This window comes from Monodelphis domestica, chromosome 5 (genome assembly GCF_027887165.1).
Source record: "Monodelphis domestica isolate mMonDom1 chromosome 5, mMonDom1.pri, whole genome shotgun sequence".
In the NCBI taxonomy this organism is placed as follows: domain Eukaryota; kingdom Metazoa; phylum Chordata; class Mammalia; order Didelphimorphia; family Didelphidae; genus Monodelphis; species Monodelphis domestica.
The window spans coordinates 233,185,464-233,206,415 of NC_077231.1; the positions used below are offsets into that span (position 1 = coordinate 233,185,464).

General features: G+C 38.8%; 1 protein-coding gene across 1 annotated transcript in view; it reads right to left on the reverse strand.

The window, feature by feature from the left end:
- The window catches only part of PAXIP1 (PAX interacting protein 1), a 134,807-nt gene that overhangs the window by 10,400 nt on the left and 103,455 nt on the right, over positions 1-20,952 (reverse strand). The gene's annotated exons all lie outside the window — the stretch shown is intronic.

Here is a 20,952-nt window from a genome sequence, read left to right on the forward strand (position 1 = left end):
CCCAGGTACTCTCTAGACCAGGGCTTCAGGGACTTACACATTTAGTGGTAGTTAATCCATTCCATTTTGGAACTCCACTCTGTAATGGAGTCACCTTCAAACTCATTTAATCCATTATATCCAAGTAGCCTCAAACCACATTTCTCATTCATCCATGTTGGAAAACTGGCCCTCAGCCCCTCTACTGTTAGCATACCTCACCCCCTCTTTTGCCCTGGGAATATATAATCAATATTATCATTGCTGTTGAAAAGATTATGACAATTATAGTACATATTTAGAGCTAGAGGGAAACATCTGTCCAATCCTTTAATTTTGCAAATGAATCTGAAGTTCAGGGTGGTTGTGACTTACCTAGGGTCACACAGCTAGTAAGTAGGCACAGGGAGGATTAAAATTAGGTCTTCCTTTCTCCAAGTCTAGCATTGTATCTCTTATTCCAAGTTGTTTTTTATGTCCTATGGATCCACTTACTATATTTTAAACCCTTACTTTCTAGCTAAGACAAACAGGCAAGAGCTAGGCAAATGGGGTTAAGTGACTTGCCTAGGGTCACACAATTAGGAAGTGTTTGAGTTCAAATTTGAAGCCAGATCTTCCCAACTTTAGACCTGGTTCTCTATCCACTGTGCCTCCTAGCTGCCTCTATCCATTCACCATTATCAGGGTTCCCTAAACTAAAACTTCCATTCCTGGTCACTTCCCTATATACAGGGCTGATTTTCCCTCTTAGAATATAAACTCTTTGACTCATATTAATTTATCTACCCCCCATACCTACTACAGTACTTGGTGTATAATAGGCACTTTGTAAATCCTTCTTTCATTCTTTTTTTCTGTTCTTCCTTCCTTCCTTCCTATAGAGGGTGGGGAAAGAGGAGATATAAAATGTGCCTGGAAATATAAACTAATAACTAAAAATGAAGATAAGGAGCTTTTTAAATCTTAGATACAACAGAGAAACATAAAAAGCTCTTTAAGAAGGATGCTGAGAGGGCAGCTGGGTGGCTCAGTGTATTGAGAACCAGCTCTAGAGATGGGAGGTCCTAGATTCAAATCTAACCTCAGCCACTTCCTAGCTGTGCAACCCTGGGCAAGTCACTTGACCCCTATTGCCTAGCCCTTGACTCTTCTGCCTTGGAACCAATACACAGTATTGATTCCAAGATGGAAGGTGAGGGTTTAAAAAAATGATGGTGGCATTGTAAGGCTTGTGCTTTAAGAAGATTATACAGGTTTGGGTAGCTCTGTGAAGGATGCCCTGGAGTGGAAAGAAACTGGAAGAAGGGAATACAAACTAAGGATCTATTGCAGTGGTCCATGTAAGAGGTGATGAATGCTTAAACTAGGGATGAAAGGAGAAAGATTAGATGGTTGATGTGGAGGCAGAATCACCAAGATTTGGGGAAGTGAGGGAAAAGGAAAGAGCTTTGTATTTAGACACAAAAAACTTTGATTCAAATCCTGGCTCTGTGACGTTGGGCGGTGGCTAGATGTCTGTGAGTCTCCATTTGGAAAGAAAAGGTTTATATTAAATGAGCTCTAAGAGTTCTCTTATTTCTCACATTATATGATTCTATAATTTTATAAATCATAATAATTGTTTGTTGGAATTATTTGGATTCACTACTAGACCTCAAACTTGACTCTTAGGAACAGGTAAGGATACCAGAAATGTAAGAAGAGAGAGAAGTTGCTTCTGCCAGAGTCAAAAAGACCAGAAGTATCAGGGAGTTGTTGTTTAACCATCGAAGCTCTTAAGTTAATATTTCATGTGTGAACATTTTACTTCCCCAAACTATCTCCAGCCTTCCTGAGTTCAGACTCTATGTACTTCTTCTGTATGCCCTATGGTGTTGAGCACATAATAAGTATCAATAAATATTGGTTTAATTGTATTTCATCACATTGATATGTATTAGAAATATGAACTCTAAAACCAGTTATTACATAGGCTAGGATCTTAGTGGAGCGTCTTTTTTACTAGATAGATAGAGTGCTGGATTTGGCATCAGGAAACCTTGAATTCAAATTCTACCTTAGACATGTAGTAACCAAGAAATCCTGGGAAATTCATTTAATGTCTCTTAGTTTCAGTTACCTCATTTGTCGAAAGGGGATTATACTAACACTTATTTTAAAGAGTCATTGTGAGGATCAAATGTATGTTTTTACAAACCTTAAAAATTACTATATACAGGCTAACAATTTCTCTCTATTTTTAGCACCGTGGATAGCGAAATATACTATCCATTAGAGTTGCTTTAGTTCATCTGTAAAACAAAGGAGTTAGGGAGGGAGCCAATTGAAAGATTTTTTAAAACCCTACTTTATATCCTAATAAACACTCTAAGAAGGGCAAGAGCTAGGTAAATGGGGTTAAGTGACTTGCTCAGGGTCACATAGCCAGGAAGTATCTGAGGATAGATTCGAACCCAGGTCCTTCTGACTCCAGGTCTGGTGCTTTATCCACTGAGCCACCTAGCTGCCTTGATTAAATGACTTTGAATGGGCTAGAAGGCACCTTAAAGATCGTTGAGGAAGATGCCCTCATTTTATAGATGAGCAGATTCAGTCTAGAAATGCAAAGTGTCCTGTTAAAAGAAGCCCGTGACAGAGCCTATATTCAGACTCCAAAGCCACTGTGTTCTTTCCAATGCATACCAACTCCTCATCGTAACCAGGCAGAAAGCAAGAGCAAAGAAAGTCTAATCAGCATTAAAAAAACAACTTTTTAAACACATATTCCCTTGCTTTCCAGTGTTGATACCCATAAAGTCCATCACATGGTACAGTAGCTTTCTTTGTCTTCTGAGCAAACTTTCAAGTCATCTTTAGTCAGTGGTGTAAATTTTAAACAAATGACTTTCAGAAGAAAAAGAAAAATGCACAACACACTTTGGGGTTTAACCTGCACTAGTCACATTTTCACCATCATTTTCTTATGTCTGGACAATCAACAGAACAATAAATTAAGCCTTAATCTATAGCCCTTGACAATTTCCAAGGGGAAAATGCTCAAGCTGCCATTTAACCATCAATTCTTGAGAGCCACCTTAAGCTGGCTCCGGTGTACTTCTGGCTGGTATATATTTTCATTTGAAACTGACAACAGCCCAGTGAAGTAGACAGGGCAGCTATTTTTCTGCCAACTACATTGTAGAGCTTCATTAGACTCAACAATTGGAGGTATTAGGGAAAGATTACTCGCTGGTGCCCAATCCTGTGAAGGGTTAAGTATACAAAGGAATTATTTGATGCAGGTGATTATTTTGATCACCTTGATCTGGAGTGCATTAAAGGAACACAAATTACCATAGGCCACTGGGGAGGACAGGAGTGTCTATGAATCTATAAACCCACAGCAATAATAATGTCTTGAAATCTCAAGAAACTCAAATCCCATTTATCTTCATAACTTCCCCAAAAGGAAGGCATATGACAAACACTTCCATTTTAAAGACAAACAAACAAACGAAGGCATAGGGAACGTGCTGAATCAGGCATCAGTGCACACACGAAGGATGAGGAAACAGACCTTCAACATAACTGTACTTTATTGCTGCAGAAACTGCTTTAGAGTCCCTGCAGTATACAACCATGGAATTTCAAAAGATACAAAACACTAAGGAAATCAAAGGTGGGGGAAATCACTGCATTGCACCAAAGAATCCAAAGCAGAATCATGCCCCTTCTTCCCCATTATGTATCCTAATATTTTAGCCAACAAGACAGTAGCCTTTGAGAAACTGTCCCTATGTTCTGCTATTGGGTATAGAAATGCCACGTGCTTTCACTTCCACAGTTGTGATAGTCAGAAAAACCTTCCTTTTAAGGCTCTGGTGAACTCCAAGGACTTGCTAGAAGATTCTAAAGAAGCTCTTTTTAAATTGTGGGTCCACAGAGCCCAGAGAAGTTCATAGGTAGATTTCAGGAAATACATAAATTTGAGTGGGGAAAGAATTACATTTTTCTTTTCACTAACCTCTAACTGAATTTTAGCATATCCTTCAATTATTTTTAGATTATTCTGAAAAGGGGATCCATGAGCTTTATTTACCAGACAGCCAAGGGGTTCTATGACACACACACAAAAATGTATAGAAACCCTGCTCTAGAGAAAATGATTTTTAATCATTTAGTTAAATTGTCAAGCCATCATGGGAGAACACTTTCACAGTTGACTAACAGGGAAATGTCAGACTGACTCTTTTCACTGGACCCTGGATGACATATGTGCCATGATCTTAATTATAGTGGTAAGAATTGATTCAGTCCCATTGTTTCCTGCAAAGACTAATCCTCACAGGCAGTTGATATTCCTCTATATGCAGCTATATTTTTTGCCCTACTGAGACAAGCCTCATTCAAGTGGTTTGTAAATGCTTTCTCTCCCAAACTCTTCTTCTGGAAGAAGCTGTACTTCATGAACCTATCCACAAATGTCTGAAATGCATACTAAGACAGGAGCATTCTGGTACCCTGCCAATATTTTAATGGTTGGTTTTAGCTTTTTCTCCCCTTTTCTTCCCAGGATGCTTAATCCCCAAGAGATATGGACTCTGAGCACATAATGGTGATATATTTTCTAAATTAATGCTGGAAAGAATATGGGAGGAAAGAGGAAGTAATGGGCATGGGAGGTGACCTATGGTTTGATGAGATTGCAGGGAATTTTCTTTCTCCCACCCCTAGTCTTTCCAGCAAAAGAAGTGACTAAGGTCACCCTCCCATGGCTTGCCGACCCTTGAGAGGAGTTTCATTTCTACCACCCCTTCATGGAAATAGCATCATCTGATTCCTAATACCTCAATGATCTGCAAGGCAGCCCAGAATACTTTGAACTTAATCTCTGTCAGAATTCAATCCATAAGGGAAATAGCATAGCAGCCTAAATACCACAATACAGCACATTTTTACATTCAGCTTTGGCAAACTTTACCCCCTGAGCCTGGCAGGTAGCTGTTTAAAGTTGGAAACTGAGACTATGGAAGAATGTGACGTTAGGATGATGATAAAATTTCACAATATCTATTTGTGATTCATTCTGTGTTAATTGTGTCTTCTGCTTGACACTATCATGCTTTTCCTAATTCAATTGCACTGTCCTTCTTTACTACAATATGATAGCCAGTGCTTTGTTATAGCTAGATCTAAAAAGGAGTTGGGTAATTGCAAAATAAGCCAAAGAAGAGTAACTAGCATTCGGTCCCCTAAGTGAAATTTTAAGAATAGCAGGGAAATGGCTTGTCTGTCCAGAAGCCCCTCTAAGAAGCGAGGAAAATGCAAGCATGATCAGAAATGATGATGATGATGATGATAGTAGCTAACATATATGTAGCATATCGAGGTTTTGAAAAGCTTTTTACATATTTTATCTCATTAATTCCTGGCAATCTGTGACTTGCAAATAATTTATCCCAAGCTCTGATTGCTGCAATAGATGTTCTAGGTGAACTCAGGAGTCTTCAAAGTCCTTTCTACTTTGGAGATTCAGTGATTGATTTTGAAAATCAGTCCACCATAATGAAATTCTTACAAAATTAATATTGAGTCTTAACCAAAGTTTCTTGGCTAACCTGAGTAGCATACATTCTTCTCCCTTATAGTCTTTTCAAGATCAGAATCAGTTTCAGGTCTACAGACATCACTTCTTGCCAAAGCTTTTATGACAATAATCTCTGGATCAGCAGCAGATAGTACGGCCAAGGTAATGCATTAATAACTTACGGAATAGCTATGTGTCTTCTCCATAAAGGCAGCATTTGAGAGCAGACAGTTCACAGTAACAGCCAGTGATGTGTACAAATTCCTCAGGCAGTTTTAAGAGAGGAGTGCATCTTAAATCTCATATTATTAAGCTTGCAATTTGATCATCCTGAAGAGGTGAGGCAGGGAAGTCTTTTAACATCAAAACATCCATGAAAGGTAAAAGAGCATAATTTGGGATCTGTCGTGACATAGCATTTGATCTCGGCCCTTCCTTGTGGATGAGCATGGACCTAAAGATTTCAGTGAGGTATTAATGGTTACAGAAGCATAGCATCATAGCATCTTCTTTGTATCTTAACACCTAGAATAGTGAGTTGTACATTTGGTGATAAGCAAATGTTTGTTGAATTCATTTAACATCAATAATCCCCTCCAATTATACTATGTGGTCGTGATTCCTATGATACAATAATATCCAGAAGAATAAAAATTATAATACAATCCAGTGGAGGGTTTAAGTTGGGCATAGTAATGGCATGTATATAAGAAGTGGCATATAAGACCTTTTTTGTTGTTTTTGTTTTTTTTCTTAACTTGTGATTTATTTTTGGAAGGATATAAGTAAAACTAAAAATTTCAAATGTAAAGGAGAAAAAGTCAAAATTCTCTCTATATAAACAAGTAATATAGTATTCAGTCTCAGATCTATGTTAATTACTGGTTTTTATACAATGTAGAAAGTTAGCATGTATAAAACAAAAATGTGGAGTGGACATTTTGCCATTTTTGGAAAATCTCATAAATGACATAAATTCTTAATTTTTAGCTGCTGAAATAAATACTTTTTATGCAGAAACGAGTATTTTTTAAATGAAGACTCTTGACAGTGTTTATAGACAAAATGTCAAGTACAAATGATGCAGCTTACACATAGTTTCCACTTAATTTCTTCATAAGTCTACTGTCAGACATGGCATTAGTGAAGATACTTCCAACAACCACATGTGTACCCCAAAGACTATGGCAAATCACTTTACAACAGCCAACATCATCAACAGAGAATCCTAAATGTTGATATCACTCATCTGTTTCAAAAAGAGTATTGCTTGTATACAGTCCAAAAAATGCCAATCCAATAAAGTCATTCCAATAGCCTTCAGTATGCAAAGCACAGCAAATTTCTTTAGCACCATTTATAAACTTTTCTAACAGCATTTCTCTATCATTTTCAACCTCCTCACTCCATGTGGTCATATCATTTTTGTTTTTCTGTGTTACAGTTAGTACCATTAATTTGCCAGAATTCACTTCTGGAAATATTGAATTCAAAATCTTTTCAAAGTAAAGCCTAAATAGACAGCCAAAAGAGGAACCATCATAAAATGAGAAGAGAGACTATATGGCTAGACAGCCTGGTTGCTACAGTGGTACTATTGAAATATGAATAAAATAGAGGAAGACATTCAGCATTTTCAATGGAATGGATCTTCCTATAGAAGAATTATGGATAGCCATGAATAAGAATTACATCGGAGGGGTGTACCTTGTATCAGTGGAAGGATCCTCACTGGTTAAATTATGACACCAACAGAAACACTAGGCAAGCACATGATATTGTAGCCTGACAATGTTAAGAGATGATTAAATGTTTTTCAGAGAATCAAATTCTAATGCCAACCTCTAGTTCTCCATGCTCCCTCTAGTGGGGAGAAGCCCCAGAAACTGCTAGTTATGTGTCAGCTTTTTGAAAGTATGAATAAGAAAAGCAATACCTTTCCATTTATTTTCTAATCTCTTCCCCCATAAAAGTCTTAGTTAATCTCTTGGGAAAAAACCCATACCTTACTATAGCTACAATGAAAAAAAAAAAACCCTTTGACCCTGGAAAATAAAGGTTAAAGGTTTGTGTAGATGTGTGTAGCTTCCTAGTAATTTAAAAATTCAAATGACAAAAAAAAAAATATATATATATATATTGGAGCAGGCAGGCATGTGTGTCTGTGTGTGTGTCTTATGGGGTAAAGAAAAGTTTTATTGTAATCATAAAGATTTTAGAATAGAAAAATACTTTAGTGAACATCCAATCCCACCTCATTATGTTAACAATAAGTAGGCTGGAAAAGTATACTATTGTGGGCAATGAAAAGGGTCAGAGAGAGAAGTAGAAAAATCTATTGTAATTAAACTCTAAATTTACTAATGTCAACAGCAATAGAAGCAATTAAGCTTACCTAGATAATGTTTGTATCCCTATTGTATTGTCTTAACATTGTGTCTTTTATTACCTTTTGGAAAACGGTTATACTACCAACTGTTGATAAGTGACCAAAATATGGGCCCAAGTTCCTCAGAGTGTGATAGGCATTCAATGGAATGCCAGAAATTTATTCCTCACATCGTCATATAATAGGAAAAGGGGATTCTGTTGCCAGAAATAGGGGGTTACTACCAATATTATTCACATTACGGGTAAATACAATATGACTCCTTATATTACTTTGCCCTAGTTGTTCCCAAGTCCTGGAGACTTAACATTGCTAACGTTGGTGTGATCAGTATTATGAGATACTAACAACTTTGGATTAACTGCAAGAATATTCTTTTCTCCCTTAGACTTATGTTATGCTTGCAAAAAATTAGACTTCAGGCAATGATTGAAAGGAGAAAAAGATGCTGATAAGTACAATTTTGATTTAGGTCATTTTTTTTTCTTCCCCCGTTCTTCATTCTATAGTTAACCTTTTTCTCTAGCAGTGGCACTCCATCCTAATCTTTCAGGAATCCATTGTTCTGTGCTCTCTAACTCTAATAACATATAGGGAACAATCAGGTAAAGGAATTTATTTTAGCAAATAGAGTTTTCCCAGGACCCCACAAATTACACCACATACTCTACTCTGCCTGAGGGCAAGCTTGAAGTTGGGTGATTAAGGAAAATTACAGACTTAACCTTAGTGCTACAGGAAATAGCGATTCAGCACCCTGGAGAGGTCTCCCTTATTGCTACATGTCACAGACAAATTGGGCTAGTAGCCTGTGATCATTCACAGGATTTTTGGACTGAAGTAAACCTTAGAATTCCTTATTTTACAAGATATCTCTGGTAGTGGTTTGAAAAAAATCAGTTGGCACTTATGAAGAGGTTTCAGGCTTAGAAAGCAGTGCAAATATTCTTTCCATTTTATAGATGAGGAAATCCAGGTTCAATAGTTTAGGCAACTTGTCCATGGTCACACCAGCTAATAGGTTCCTGATTCTGAACTGGAATCCAGGTTTCCCAGTTTTCAGTCCAGGGATTTTTATTCTATACCAAATAGATTTGGGACTTTATGGAACAGTATAATTATTAAACAATTCCTGCACCAGAAATGCAGTCTGGGATAAGAGGTATGATTTGTTGATTGGAAGACTATTAAGTTGAAGAAAAACACCTGTATTTTAAGATTTGTCTTCATGGGTGTAGGTTCTTTATTCATCTTTTGTCTCATTCTTCCCTCTCCCTTCCTCCACATCCCCATTTCCTTCTCCCAAACATCCACCTTTTACATACACTCCCAACACACACATGTGCTAACACTTCTTAATATCTTGGAGGTTTGTATTCCAATCCACAATGGCTTTAATTTTTTTTCTAATCCCTTCAATCCTAAAAGGTAAAATCACATATAAAACAGTTCAGAGATTCGGGTGATCAGGTCATTTTTCATGAGACATTTTCCCTGGTATCTGCCATACCAAAACAATGATAATGAAAATCAAGGACACACACACACCCCTCTCTGGACTCTCACTTATTTTAAAGTCCTACTATCTGACAACAGAAATATAAAAAATCAATGAATTCATCAATATATTGATACTGTGGGCTGAAATTCTTCTGGAGGAAGTATGTTATGACATGTAAAAAGAGAAATATATTCACAATATTTGGAGAGAGAGAGAAAGCATCAGAGAAGGGTTCCTATGTGTGATAGCATATGAGCTGAATCTTAGAACACTGAGTGGACACATAAGGGACAATCTGAAACACAACTAGAAAGATAGATGGGTGTTGGAATGTGAAAGGTTTTCAATGGTAAGCTGAGGAATTTGGCCAATATCCTAGAGATAATGAGTAAGCTACTTCTGTAAAATGGAAGTGATGAAACTAGAAAAAGCCTTGTGCATTTAATCCAATATTCTATAGTACAGAATTTTTAAAGCTCACATTTATATAATGCTTTAAAATTTAACATGTTACATACACTATCTCACTCAAGTTTCACACAATGCTGCATGGTAGGTATTCTGATTATCCTCATTTTATAGCTGAGGAAATCGAAGCTCAAAAGACTTGGGTGAGTTGCCCATAGTCACACAGCTACTAAGTGTCTGAGACAAGATTCAATTGTAGGTCTTTTTGATTCCAACTTCAGCAATAAATAGTGTTCTATTTATTAGTCCATGATACTTTAAAGGTTTAAGATTTAAAATGTGTTTAGAGTGAAGCCACATATTTATTTTTACCATTTTCCCATCATGCAAAAAAAAAAGCATATTTGTTCTCTGCTTTGCTATCCTCCATTTTTTAAAATGATAAATAGATAAATTGGTTCATGAGACAACTGAGAAAGACATAAGGGGAAAAGTCCCAAAAGGAAAAGTCTTTTCACTAAATTGTTGTCATGTCTGTACTTTGCTATCTTGATAAATCCTTGAAAAAGGGTAACAGAGCTGAGAAACTTTGAATATCATCTAATTCATAGACTCCTTTTTCCTCATCAACTGTAAAATTGAAATGAGAAGGCAAGTGACTTGGCCAAGATCATACAGTCACTTTGTGGAAATGGCAAAATGTTGAAATGGGGAGAAGAAAAAAAAAAGCTCTGGGCTTGGAAGATCTAGATTAGGTTCTAGGCTCTCATCCCCACTGGCTACTGGATTTAGAGGAAGTCACTTGATTACTCCTCCATTTTCCCATTTGTACAATAAGCTGGTAGAACTAGACAGAATGCATGGGGTAGTGGGAAGAACATGGATCAGCTGTGTTATGTAATATTGAACTAAATGCTCTTGAGGCTCTTTCTAGCTTCATCACTCTTACTTTATAGCGGCTTACTATTATCTCTAGAATATGATACAAAGTTCTCTGCTTGGTTCCTACCCTTACTGCTTATAAGAGACCTTGGGAAAAACATTTAGCCTCTCTGAGCTTGTTCCCACTTCTGTGGATTTGACTGGATGACCTGTAAAATTCAGTTTAGTTCTAAGTCGATGCTTTTATGCTCTCACCAGTCTCTTTCAATTACATTTTGTTGGATGGCTCTTCCTGGGACCTTTTTCTCTTCCTTTTTAAAAGTGCTTTCCTGTTATCTTAAAATCAACACAAGATGGCAGCAAAGGAAGGGTTCTGGGCAAACATACTTTTCAGTTCCCACAGAAGCCATAGGTAGCGGCAATGGGAGGTTGGAAGCTTTTTCTCTATCAGGAACAAGCTCTGGAGAAGAGCAAATCATGGGGCTCCAGCAGTTGCCCAGGTGGTCACTTCAACATCCAGTTTCCCAAAATCTTGCTTCTATTGTCTGTGACACTGTCACACCTTCCTACCCAGACTCAAATTCCCATTATTGGATAGCAGAAAAAGACCTCATTAAAATGTTTGCAGACGATGATGATTGGTTTCTTGACTGATGGATATCCCCACTAACACTAATTTATCACCCTCTTTCTTAAGCAATATTCCAAGCTAGTATGCATTTGATTAGAAGTTCTTGGAAGTCCCCACATCTACAATTTTGTGAGGCAAATGGGTGTTCCTTGAGAATAAATGGATGCCAGTAATATGTTCCCCTGTAAAATAGCAAATATAAAATGATGTTCCAAAAGTTTTGGGGAGGGGGGGGCGATTCAAGTATGAAAATACTTAATTTTCTCTCTTTTCCTCCAAAATTTCTCTGCCACACTCTCATTCTAAGGGTACCGCATACTCCTTGATCTCCTGGACCAGTTTTATGGGTTCCATCAACATATTTTAAACCTTCAACATGCCTTTGGCCAAATTAGTTTGAGAAAGAATGGTTTCTCAGACAGCCTAGTGGACATTTTGCCCCATTGTTCATGTAAATGAAGTATCTCTGTTTGGTACCTCATGCCTTCTAGAATGGCTAGGACATTGATAAGGGCAGCATGATGTAGCAGAAAGGACACTAAGCTTGGAGGTGAGACCTAGTTCAGATCTGGACACTGACACTTGGTTATAATGACCTTTGCACAGTCTACTTCATACAATCATTTGTGGCAAAGGCACAGGATCATTCATGTGGATGTATAACAACTCATACACAGTGTAAAGATGGGGAAAACATAATGGAGCTCCTATTATGGGAAGGTAGGAGAATGTATGAGAGGATTACAGAAAATCAGACATGACTCCTCTCTAACCCGGAAAACTCTGGTCTCATTCTAATATCTTAATTTTACATATGAGGAAACAAGTTAGTGATGGAGCCAAAATTAGATCTCAGAACTCCTGAGTCACCATAGAATCATGAGATTTGGAGGAAGGTGGAGTGGGGCTTAGATATCATCTTCTTTAATCTCCCCATTTTACAAATGAGAAAACTGAGGCCCAGATCAATTAAATGACCTGTTTGACATCACATTGGACAATAAGTATCAGAGGCTATATTAGAACCCAGAATCTGACTCCAAATCCAGTCCTCTTTTCTTTACACTAAGCTTCCTTCTATACAGTTTTCCCTTGAACTGACCACTGAAGGCATAAAATCCTCTTGTCAGAGTAAAAAAGCCTTCTGGCTACAATTTTTTCATTCATATCATGAGGCAAATTCTCTGATCACTTCCTATGTCAGAGAAACATTAGATTTAGACTTGATTATACAAACTGTCATCAAATTGGTTAGTTTTCCTGAACCTCTTTTTCCCCCTCTTTTGGGAATGGGGGATAGGGAGTTGTTCTTTACTATAAGGAATGACTTACTCAGGAAGGAAGGGAAGGGATATACTCAGAAATAAAGGTGACTTAGGAACAAAAGTGAATACAGCATTGAACTTCAAGTCAGAAATGCTGAGTTCAAATTCAGCCTCCGTCACATTCTTTTTTTTTTTTAATTTTTTAATTAAATTTGAATATTTTCCCAAGGTTACATGATTCATGTTCTTTCCCTCCCCTTCGCCCCCTCCTCCCATAGCCAATGAGCAGTTCCACTGGATTTTACATGTGTTATTGATCAAGACCTATTTCCATATTGTTGATGTTTGCACTAAGGTGATCACTTAGAGCCCACATCCCCAGTCATATCCCCATCAACCCATGTGATCAAGTAAATGTTTTTCTTCTGTGTTTCTGTTCCCTCAGTTCTTCCTCTGGATGTGGATAGTGGTTTTTCCTTTTAAGTCCCTCCAAATAGTTCTGGATCATTGCATTGCTGCTAGTAGAGAAGTCCATTATGTTTGATTGAATCACTTATTCTTATTAATGTGTATGTGACCCAGATCAAGTTACTTATCGACTCTGTGCCTCAGTGTCTTCATCTGTAAGATAAGCATAACAATATCACCTACCTCCTATAGTTGTTGTGAACATAAAATAAGAAAGTATTTTAAATACCTTGCAAACATTAAAGCACTATGTAAATGCTAGCTATTGCTATAATAAAAATTAAACCTTTAAAAAGACCAAGGTAGGGAAATCTGGGTGGTTCAGTGGATTGAGAGCCAAGACTAGATATGGGAGATCCTGGGTTTGAATCTAGCCTCAGACACTTCCTAACAGTATGACCCTGGGCAAGTCACTTAACCCCAATTGCTTTGTGCTTACCACTCTTCTGTCTTAGAACTAATACACAGTATTGATTCTAAGATGGAAGGTAAGGGTTTAAAAAAAAAAGATTGAGGTAGAAGGAATCTTAAACACAAGATGATCCACTCCCACTCTTGTTTTACAGAGGAGGAGACTGAGATCCAAGAAGATTGAGTGTAACTTGGCCAAGGTCAAATAGTAATAGAACCAACATTCAAACCCCAGTCCTTTGATTCCAAATCCAAGGCATCTTCCACTGTATCATGCCTTCTAAGTGTGAATTTTAGTTTTACTCCACCCTGCTTAGTCTTTAGAATTCTAGCAACCAGGAATGTATACACCCCCACTTAAGGATTAACTGTGAGGAGGTATGGCCTATGACAGACATGTGCTAGCAAGTGACAAATCAGAAACAACTGACAGACCCCCTGGGCTGCCCTAAGCCAAGCTTAAGCTACCATTGGTACATGTGAGATGCAGGAAGTGATGTAAAGAGCTGCCTACATATTTCAAGTCACTTCCTCTCTCTGGCTCTCTCTCGGCGATGTTGGGCTCTCTCGGTGGCGTTGGGATCTCTGGGCAGTGTTTTGTCATGAGGCATCTTCCCTGAGTGACCTTGGTGAGCAGTTAGGCTGATTCCTCCTTTCCTTGACCTTCTAAAAAAGCACTATCCTCCTAGAAGATCCCTCATCTCAGAGGAGGCCTCCTGGCTGGAAGCCAAACTAGATTTAATCTTGGAGGAGGCCTCGTGGCTGAGGCCTCTGAACTTTCCTTAGCTTAGGCTAGGCCAAAGAAATCTCATACCTTTTCCTCTCTCTCTTCTTAATTTCTTCCTACTATTGTAATTAAACCACCATAAAAATCCCAAACTGACTTGAGTATTTTATTGGGATTTAATTTAAATCCCTGGCGACCACTAAAATAATATATTCAGTCAACAACCCTAATTTTACCCCTAAGTGCATTCTTCTCTAATAACAGGGTCTGATTTAATAGGTCAAAAAGGATATAACTGAAGCTTTTTCGATTTAAAAAATCAAGCTCCAGTTTCATCACCATATGTATGTTGGCAAGGAGATGTTCCAAAGTAGCCTGAGAACAGATGGGCATGTGGGCAAGAGGGCAGGTGAGAAGGGACTCAGCAAGCTCAAGGGCTTCAATAAGGACATTCATGCTTTTACATGAGGCAGAGGAAAGTCAGTGTCCAGCCGCTGGGTCCTCCCTGAAGTGCCTCATCTTATTTCAAAGGTTTCCCTACTCTCTTTTGATGGTCTGAGAGAAATCCTGAACCACCGTGTCCAATGGAAGGAAAGAGTCCTGACACTTATATCTGACACTGATTATAAATGTATATTATATTTTATTATTGTTATATTTTAGTATATTATATAATATTATATATGTATGTATAAATATATAGTATTATAATTATATTATAGATATAAATATAAATTATAAATTCCAGTGATGAGCCACAGGGCTTGTATTGGGGAGAGTTCAGAATCAGTGTCTGAAGTTCCATGCAGCTAATGAATCCTCCCTTCATCTACTAGAGTTGATTTATTAGATGAACTGCTGGTGCTTATTTACTATGTTACCCTCCCCTGTAGCATCTGTATTCTAACTGGGCCAACCACTGCCTCAAAGAACAACTTGGGAATTCCCAGTAGCATGACCGCCAATATAAGAAGTGTTTGTGGGATCTTCAAGCACCTCTCTAGTAGCAGAACCAAGTAATTACTCCCAAATTTTAACCATATTCCAATAGCAGAAAACAGGTGCATGAGGTAAAACCCAGTGGAATTGCTTGTTAGGAGGGGGGTGGGAGGAGGGGAGAGAAAGAACATGAATCATGGAACCATGGAAAAATATTCTAAATTAATTAATTAATTAAATAAACAAACTAAAAAAAAAACAGGTATATGTTTGTGGATATGTTGGGGGTAGAGTGGTAGCAGGAGGGCTGTTCAGTTATTTGAATGAAAATACCTGAAGGGGTGGAGTCGAGATGGCAGCTTAGCAAGCAGCAAAAGTTCAGACCTCGTGGAAGACCCTTCCTTACCGATACAGACTGAATGCTCCTAGGGCACCAAAACCCAAGCTGAACAACAGGACAGAAGCGGGGAACCCTCCTTCTGGACTCAAATCAAAAGGTATGCCCCCGAAAAGCTGGAATCTGAGAATACTCAGGGCTAAGGGGAAGGCAGAGCGAAGGTCCCAGGACCCCTCCCCCACAACCCAGAGCGCTGAGCCCGAAGCAGCAGCAGCGGGAACCTCTGAGCCGGCAAAGGTGCTGGTTTGGAGCAGCGGGGCGCCGGGCTCGGAGCATCCAGCTTGGACAGCAGGGAGGAAGCCAGGGAGAAAAGGGCTGTGGCTGGGTACCTCCATCAGGCTCCAGCCTCACCTTTGCCTCGGGGCACATCCAGACCAATCCAGCTGAACCCAATTCAATAAGAACTCCTCAGAGTTTAGGGAGACGGGCAAAGGCACTTGTGGACAGCGGAGAAGCAGCTGGAAAGAACTGGAGAGAGCCTGGGCGGCCCAGCCTTCCAGGAGTCTTCAGAGCCTCAGTGCTTCATACCACATACAGCCCAACCCAATTGAACTCAATCCAGTCAAAAGCCTCCAGAGGACAGGGAAGCTAACATTCCTCCCCTAGAGACTGTACCAAGAGATCTGACAAAGCTCCAAGAGGGGAGACTGACAGCCCCAAAACCAAAACAAAATGAGAGGAGCAAGAGCACAGCCAAATACGGGGAGCAAAGAAGGGGTAAACTCGAGCAAACAACAGAAAAAGAAGAAAGAAATTACAATAGACAGCTTCTGCACAGGTAATGAGCAAAGAGCAAATGAAACAGAGGGGGAGGACCCAGCAAAGAAAAAATCAGAAATCCCAGCGAATTGGATACAGGCTTTGGAAGAACTCAAAATGCAATTCAAAACACAATTAAGAGAGGCTGAAGACAATTGGGAAAAGAACTTAAAAACTAAGATAAGTTATCTAGAAACAGAAAATAGTGTCTTGAAAGCCAAAATCAACCAGCTGGAAAATGAGGCAAAGGAGATGAAAGATGAGGCAAAGCAGATGAAAGATGAGGTGAAGAAGATGAAAGATGACCTCCAAAGAAAACCCGACCAAAAAGAAAAGGTCAACCAAAAAACTAAGGATGAAATCCAGTCTTTAAGAACCAGAATACAACAATTAGAATCGAGCGACTTCACAAGGCAGCAGGACTCTATAAAACAAAACCAAAAGAATGAAAAAATTGAGGAAAATATGAAGCATCTCATTCACAAAACAGAGGATTTAGAAAACCGTTCAAGGAGAGACAATTTAAGAATCATTGGTCTACCAAAAGACCATGATAAAAGAAAAAGCCTGGATATTATATTACAGGAAATTATTAAAGAAAACTGCCCCGAAATCCTTGAACAAGAGGGAAAAGTGGAGATTGATAGAATCCACAGATCACCTCCTGTACTTAATCCCCAACTGACAACACCCAGGAATGTTATAGCCAAATTCAAGGACTATCAGACCAAAGAAAAGATATTCCAAGCTGCCAAGAAGAAGTCATTCAGATACCAAGGAACCACAGTGAGGATAACTCAGGATCTGGCTGCATCCACACTGAAAAAAAAGAAAGGCATGGAATACGATATTCCTTGAATGAAAATACCTAAAGAGGGAGCAGAGACCAATCATAAATATTCATTTCAGTTCAACAGGCCTTTAATAGGAGCCTTCGATTTTTCAGGCACATTCTTTCTGTGTGCTAGGAACAAAGACAAGATGAAAACATCCCCTAGCCTCGAGGAGCTTACATTCTATTAGAGGCAGAGAAAGGCCAACACATAACAAATAGAAATAGAAAATATATACGATTTTTAAAAATTATTTGGGGATCCAGCATGAAAAGCTGGGCCATCAGGAGAAAAAAAAAATCTCAGTGGAAAAGGAGGCTCGTAGTAGCTTGTTTTCCTTATTGTTTTTAAACAGCTCATTGTAAAATTTCATTTATGAGTTCCAGCTGGGCTCAGTGATCTGTGCCAAAATTCTTGAATCGTGCTTGGCGTCTAGGAAACTTAGCAATGATAGCTTGCTTTCCAGGGAGTTGGTTCCACATAGCTGACAATGTGTCTTCTTGCCTACCTGCTTCAATACTGGCCATGAGATCCTGGATAAATTGTAGGGCTGGTCCATAAATCTGGAGAAAGATTACCCTGGAGGCTGGGAGCTCATTTTGACAAGGAGATGTACAGGGTGTTAAAGATGGATAGAGTGGATCTCTTGTCCCAGTGCTTTGGGGGCATGAGAAGCTCTCCCAGGAATGGAAAGCAAAAGTCTTCTGGGGAGATCCAGCGTCCCAGCAGTCCAAGAAAATGGTAAGGGGAGAAGTGAAGGAATATAGGAAAAGGGAGAGTTTATTTTTTTTAAAAAGTGAGGACTCCAGAGAGCACATTACAACAGAAGTCTGAAGACAGTAGAGACTGAGGTAAAAGAAATGAGGTAGAGAACAACAAAAGAGACAGAAGAAAATTTAACCACACTAGAAATTGATTCTTGAAGCAGAGAGACTAGGAAAACAGGAGCTGAGAATCTGTCCACAATAGCATGGGCCACTGAGTTGATAGGGGATACCCACCCCCTAGGGTCTGTGATCCAGGCATCAAAGAAGGACTTTCTTATTTATAGGTGGCATTTTTTATTGTTCTGAGACACCAGTGGCTTAAGAAAAATGAGCCCCTTGGGGTTGGGCTGAACTCACTCTTCAGACTCAAGCCAGAGACTCATCGTGGTAAAATGTCTGGGACTGTGGCACCACAGTGGGATCTCGAAATCCCTGGAACTCACAGTGCCTTGAGGCTTGGGACTAGGGATGGCTGAGAGTCTCCTCCCAAGTAAGCACTCTACAGCTTACTAGATGCACACCTGAAACGGTTTCGTGTCCCCTTGAGACAGACTCTTTTCTGGTTATCCAAAGACAAGCCTTCTTCTACTTCTGAGATCTGGATTTCTGAATTTTAGGGAGCAAAACCTCCATCACCCCTTAGGTACACGAGCTTTGGGACCTGAGATGACCGACCCTAGCCTTTGGAATGGTTCGCCTACTGCTACCCCAAGCCTAGAGGAAGAGCCCCGAGATTGCTTACAGAAATAGTCCTCAAACATTTTGGTCTTAGAAATGGGTAAAGATTTCATAACTTTAAAAATTGTTAAGGACCCCTCTCCCCCCATTAAAGAGCTCTGTGGATTGTATATAAAAAAAAATTACTGGGTTAAAATTTGAAATTCTTAGGATTATTGTGAAAATAGCTTTGACCTCCCAGGTGGCCCGAAAGGGTCTCCAGAAGCCTCAACAGCCTCCAGATGACGTTTTGAGGACTGTTCGTTTAGCATTTTCTCCTTTTTCTCAATCAATCGTGGCATCTAACATGATGTTTGGAAAATAAGAGTTTAATAAGTACTTCTCAGTAAGAAATACTAAAGCCTTTTGGTGAATTTTCATTCACTAAATAAGCAGTTTGGTAGGGACAAGAATCTATGCCAAAACATCTTTTGAAGAATTTTCAAGCCATCAGCTCATTTGATTCACATGAGAATCCTGGGGGGAAAGGGAAGAAGATAAGTAGAGTGGGTCAAAGAGCTTGGAAGAGATCTTAGAGGCAGCTTGTGGCTGAGTGGCTATAACCTGGGTTCGAATATGGCCTCAGATACTTAATAGCTGTGTGACCCTGGACAATTCACTTAACTATTGACTGCCTCAGTTTCCCAATTTATAAAATGAGGATAATAACAGCATATATTTCATAGGGTTGTTGTGAGGATTAATGAGATAATATTTGTATTCCTCGGAGATCCTAACCTAATCCCTAATCTAGGTGTTGTAAAATTGAGATTTGAACTCTGGACTTCAATCCCCACAAGCCCTTGCTCCACTTCCCCAAAATGCTTTGTAATCTCACGGAATTCTGAGGTGGGCGAGATCGAGAAGGGATTTAAGCTGATTGCAAAGGCTTTTGTCTCTCTTTTGGACTTCCGTTTTGGGGCAGACTTGGCTCTTTCCATAATGTAGGTGAGGTCTTGTCTAGGCCTCCTTGGCCTAGGCACGTTTTTCTTATCCTGTATTTTCTTTTAATCCTTAATCTTCAATAAACCTCTAAAAATATAATACTCCTTGTAGAGAGAAACTAATTTCTACCTGCCTCAGTCTCCCCTAAATTTTAATCTTTACAGTGTCAAACATACTGTATTAGGCTAGGTGTGTTGATCCAGTTTAAAATCCAATTGGGTAATATTTAACAGATAAAAATATAATAAAACATAAAGAATATTCTTTTTAACATTTATTTATTTAAAAAATATTTTAATAACAAATTTCCATGAGTTTCCCATAGTTAGATAATCCAAATTATGTCCCTCCCTTCTTTCCTCCCCCTTCCTGGAACTGTCAAGCAATTCAATCTGGGTTAAACACATATTATCATGCAAAACATGTTTCCATATTATTCATTTTCACAAGTGAATAATCTTATAAAACCAAAACTCTAAAACAAATACCCAAAGAAACAAAAAATATTATATTTTTTTAAAACAAAGTCAATACATATCCCATAGGAATCATTACATACAGATTAGTGGTTTCTGTCTGAGTTTGCTACCACTGCTTTAGTCCCTCATTTTAATGATCAAGCCAAAACCAAGAAGGCTGATTTGCTTAGGGTCACAGTGTGGACTGGGATTTGAACCTGGGTCTAGAGAAACACAGTGATTCACCCAATTTCATACAACTAGATAGCAGTGGAGCAAGGAACAGAACTCCGGTCTCCTACCTTCAAATTTAGTTCCATTTCTCTTCTACAACTGTTTTTCATAGTGGCGTGGTTCCTCCCCCTACATGTGGTACTGGGGAGATAGATTGTCCTACAAACAAAAGGCTGAAGAATATTTACTTTATATAGTCCAGCACTCTCGTCATGCACATTTATTTGGTGATGGGGGTAGTTTTCTAACTAGGAATTTTGGCACCTAGGAGCAATTTGATTGAGAAAGGAATTGGAAGCATCGGTGTATCATTTTTCTATATTGGTCCAGTTACGGACTCCATACTGTTTATCTGTTGTCCAAAAACCAGCTTAGCTACGTTCAGAGAGATTGAGTGATGCATTTTTGGCCATCATCGTTCTCAAAGATCTTCTAATATGTTGCACAAAGGTTGCAATTGGGATTTGTGAAAGGAGTACCCACATTGGTGAAATTTTAGATTCCTGAAATATCCAAGTAAATATTCCTTTCTAATATGCCGCTATTATTCCCTAACATGGGGGAATTTTCTGTTCCCATGTCTCAGTACCTTAGTGATGAAGACCCTTTCAAACATGTTGAAATAATGAAAAAGGAAACAGTTAAATCAGTGGAGACCCTGATCAACTCAAAA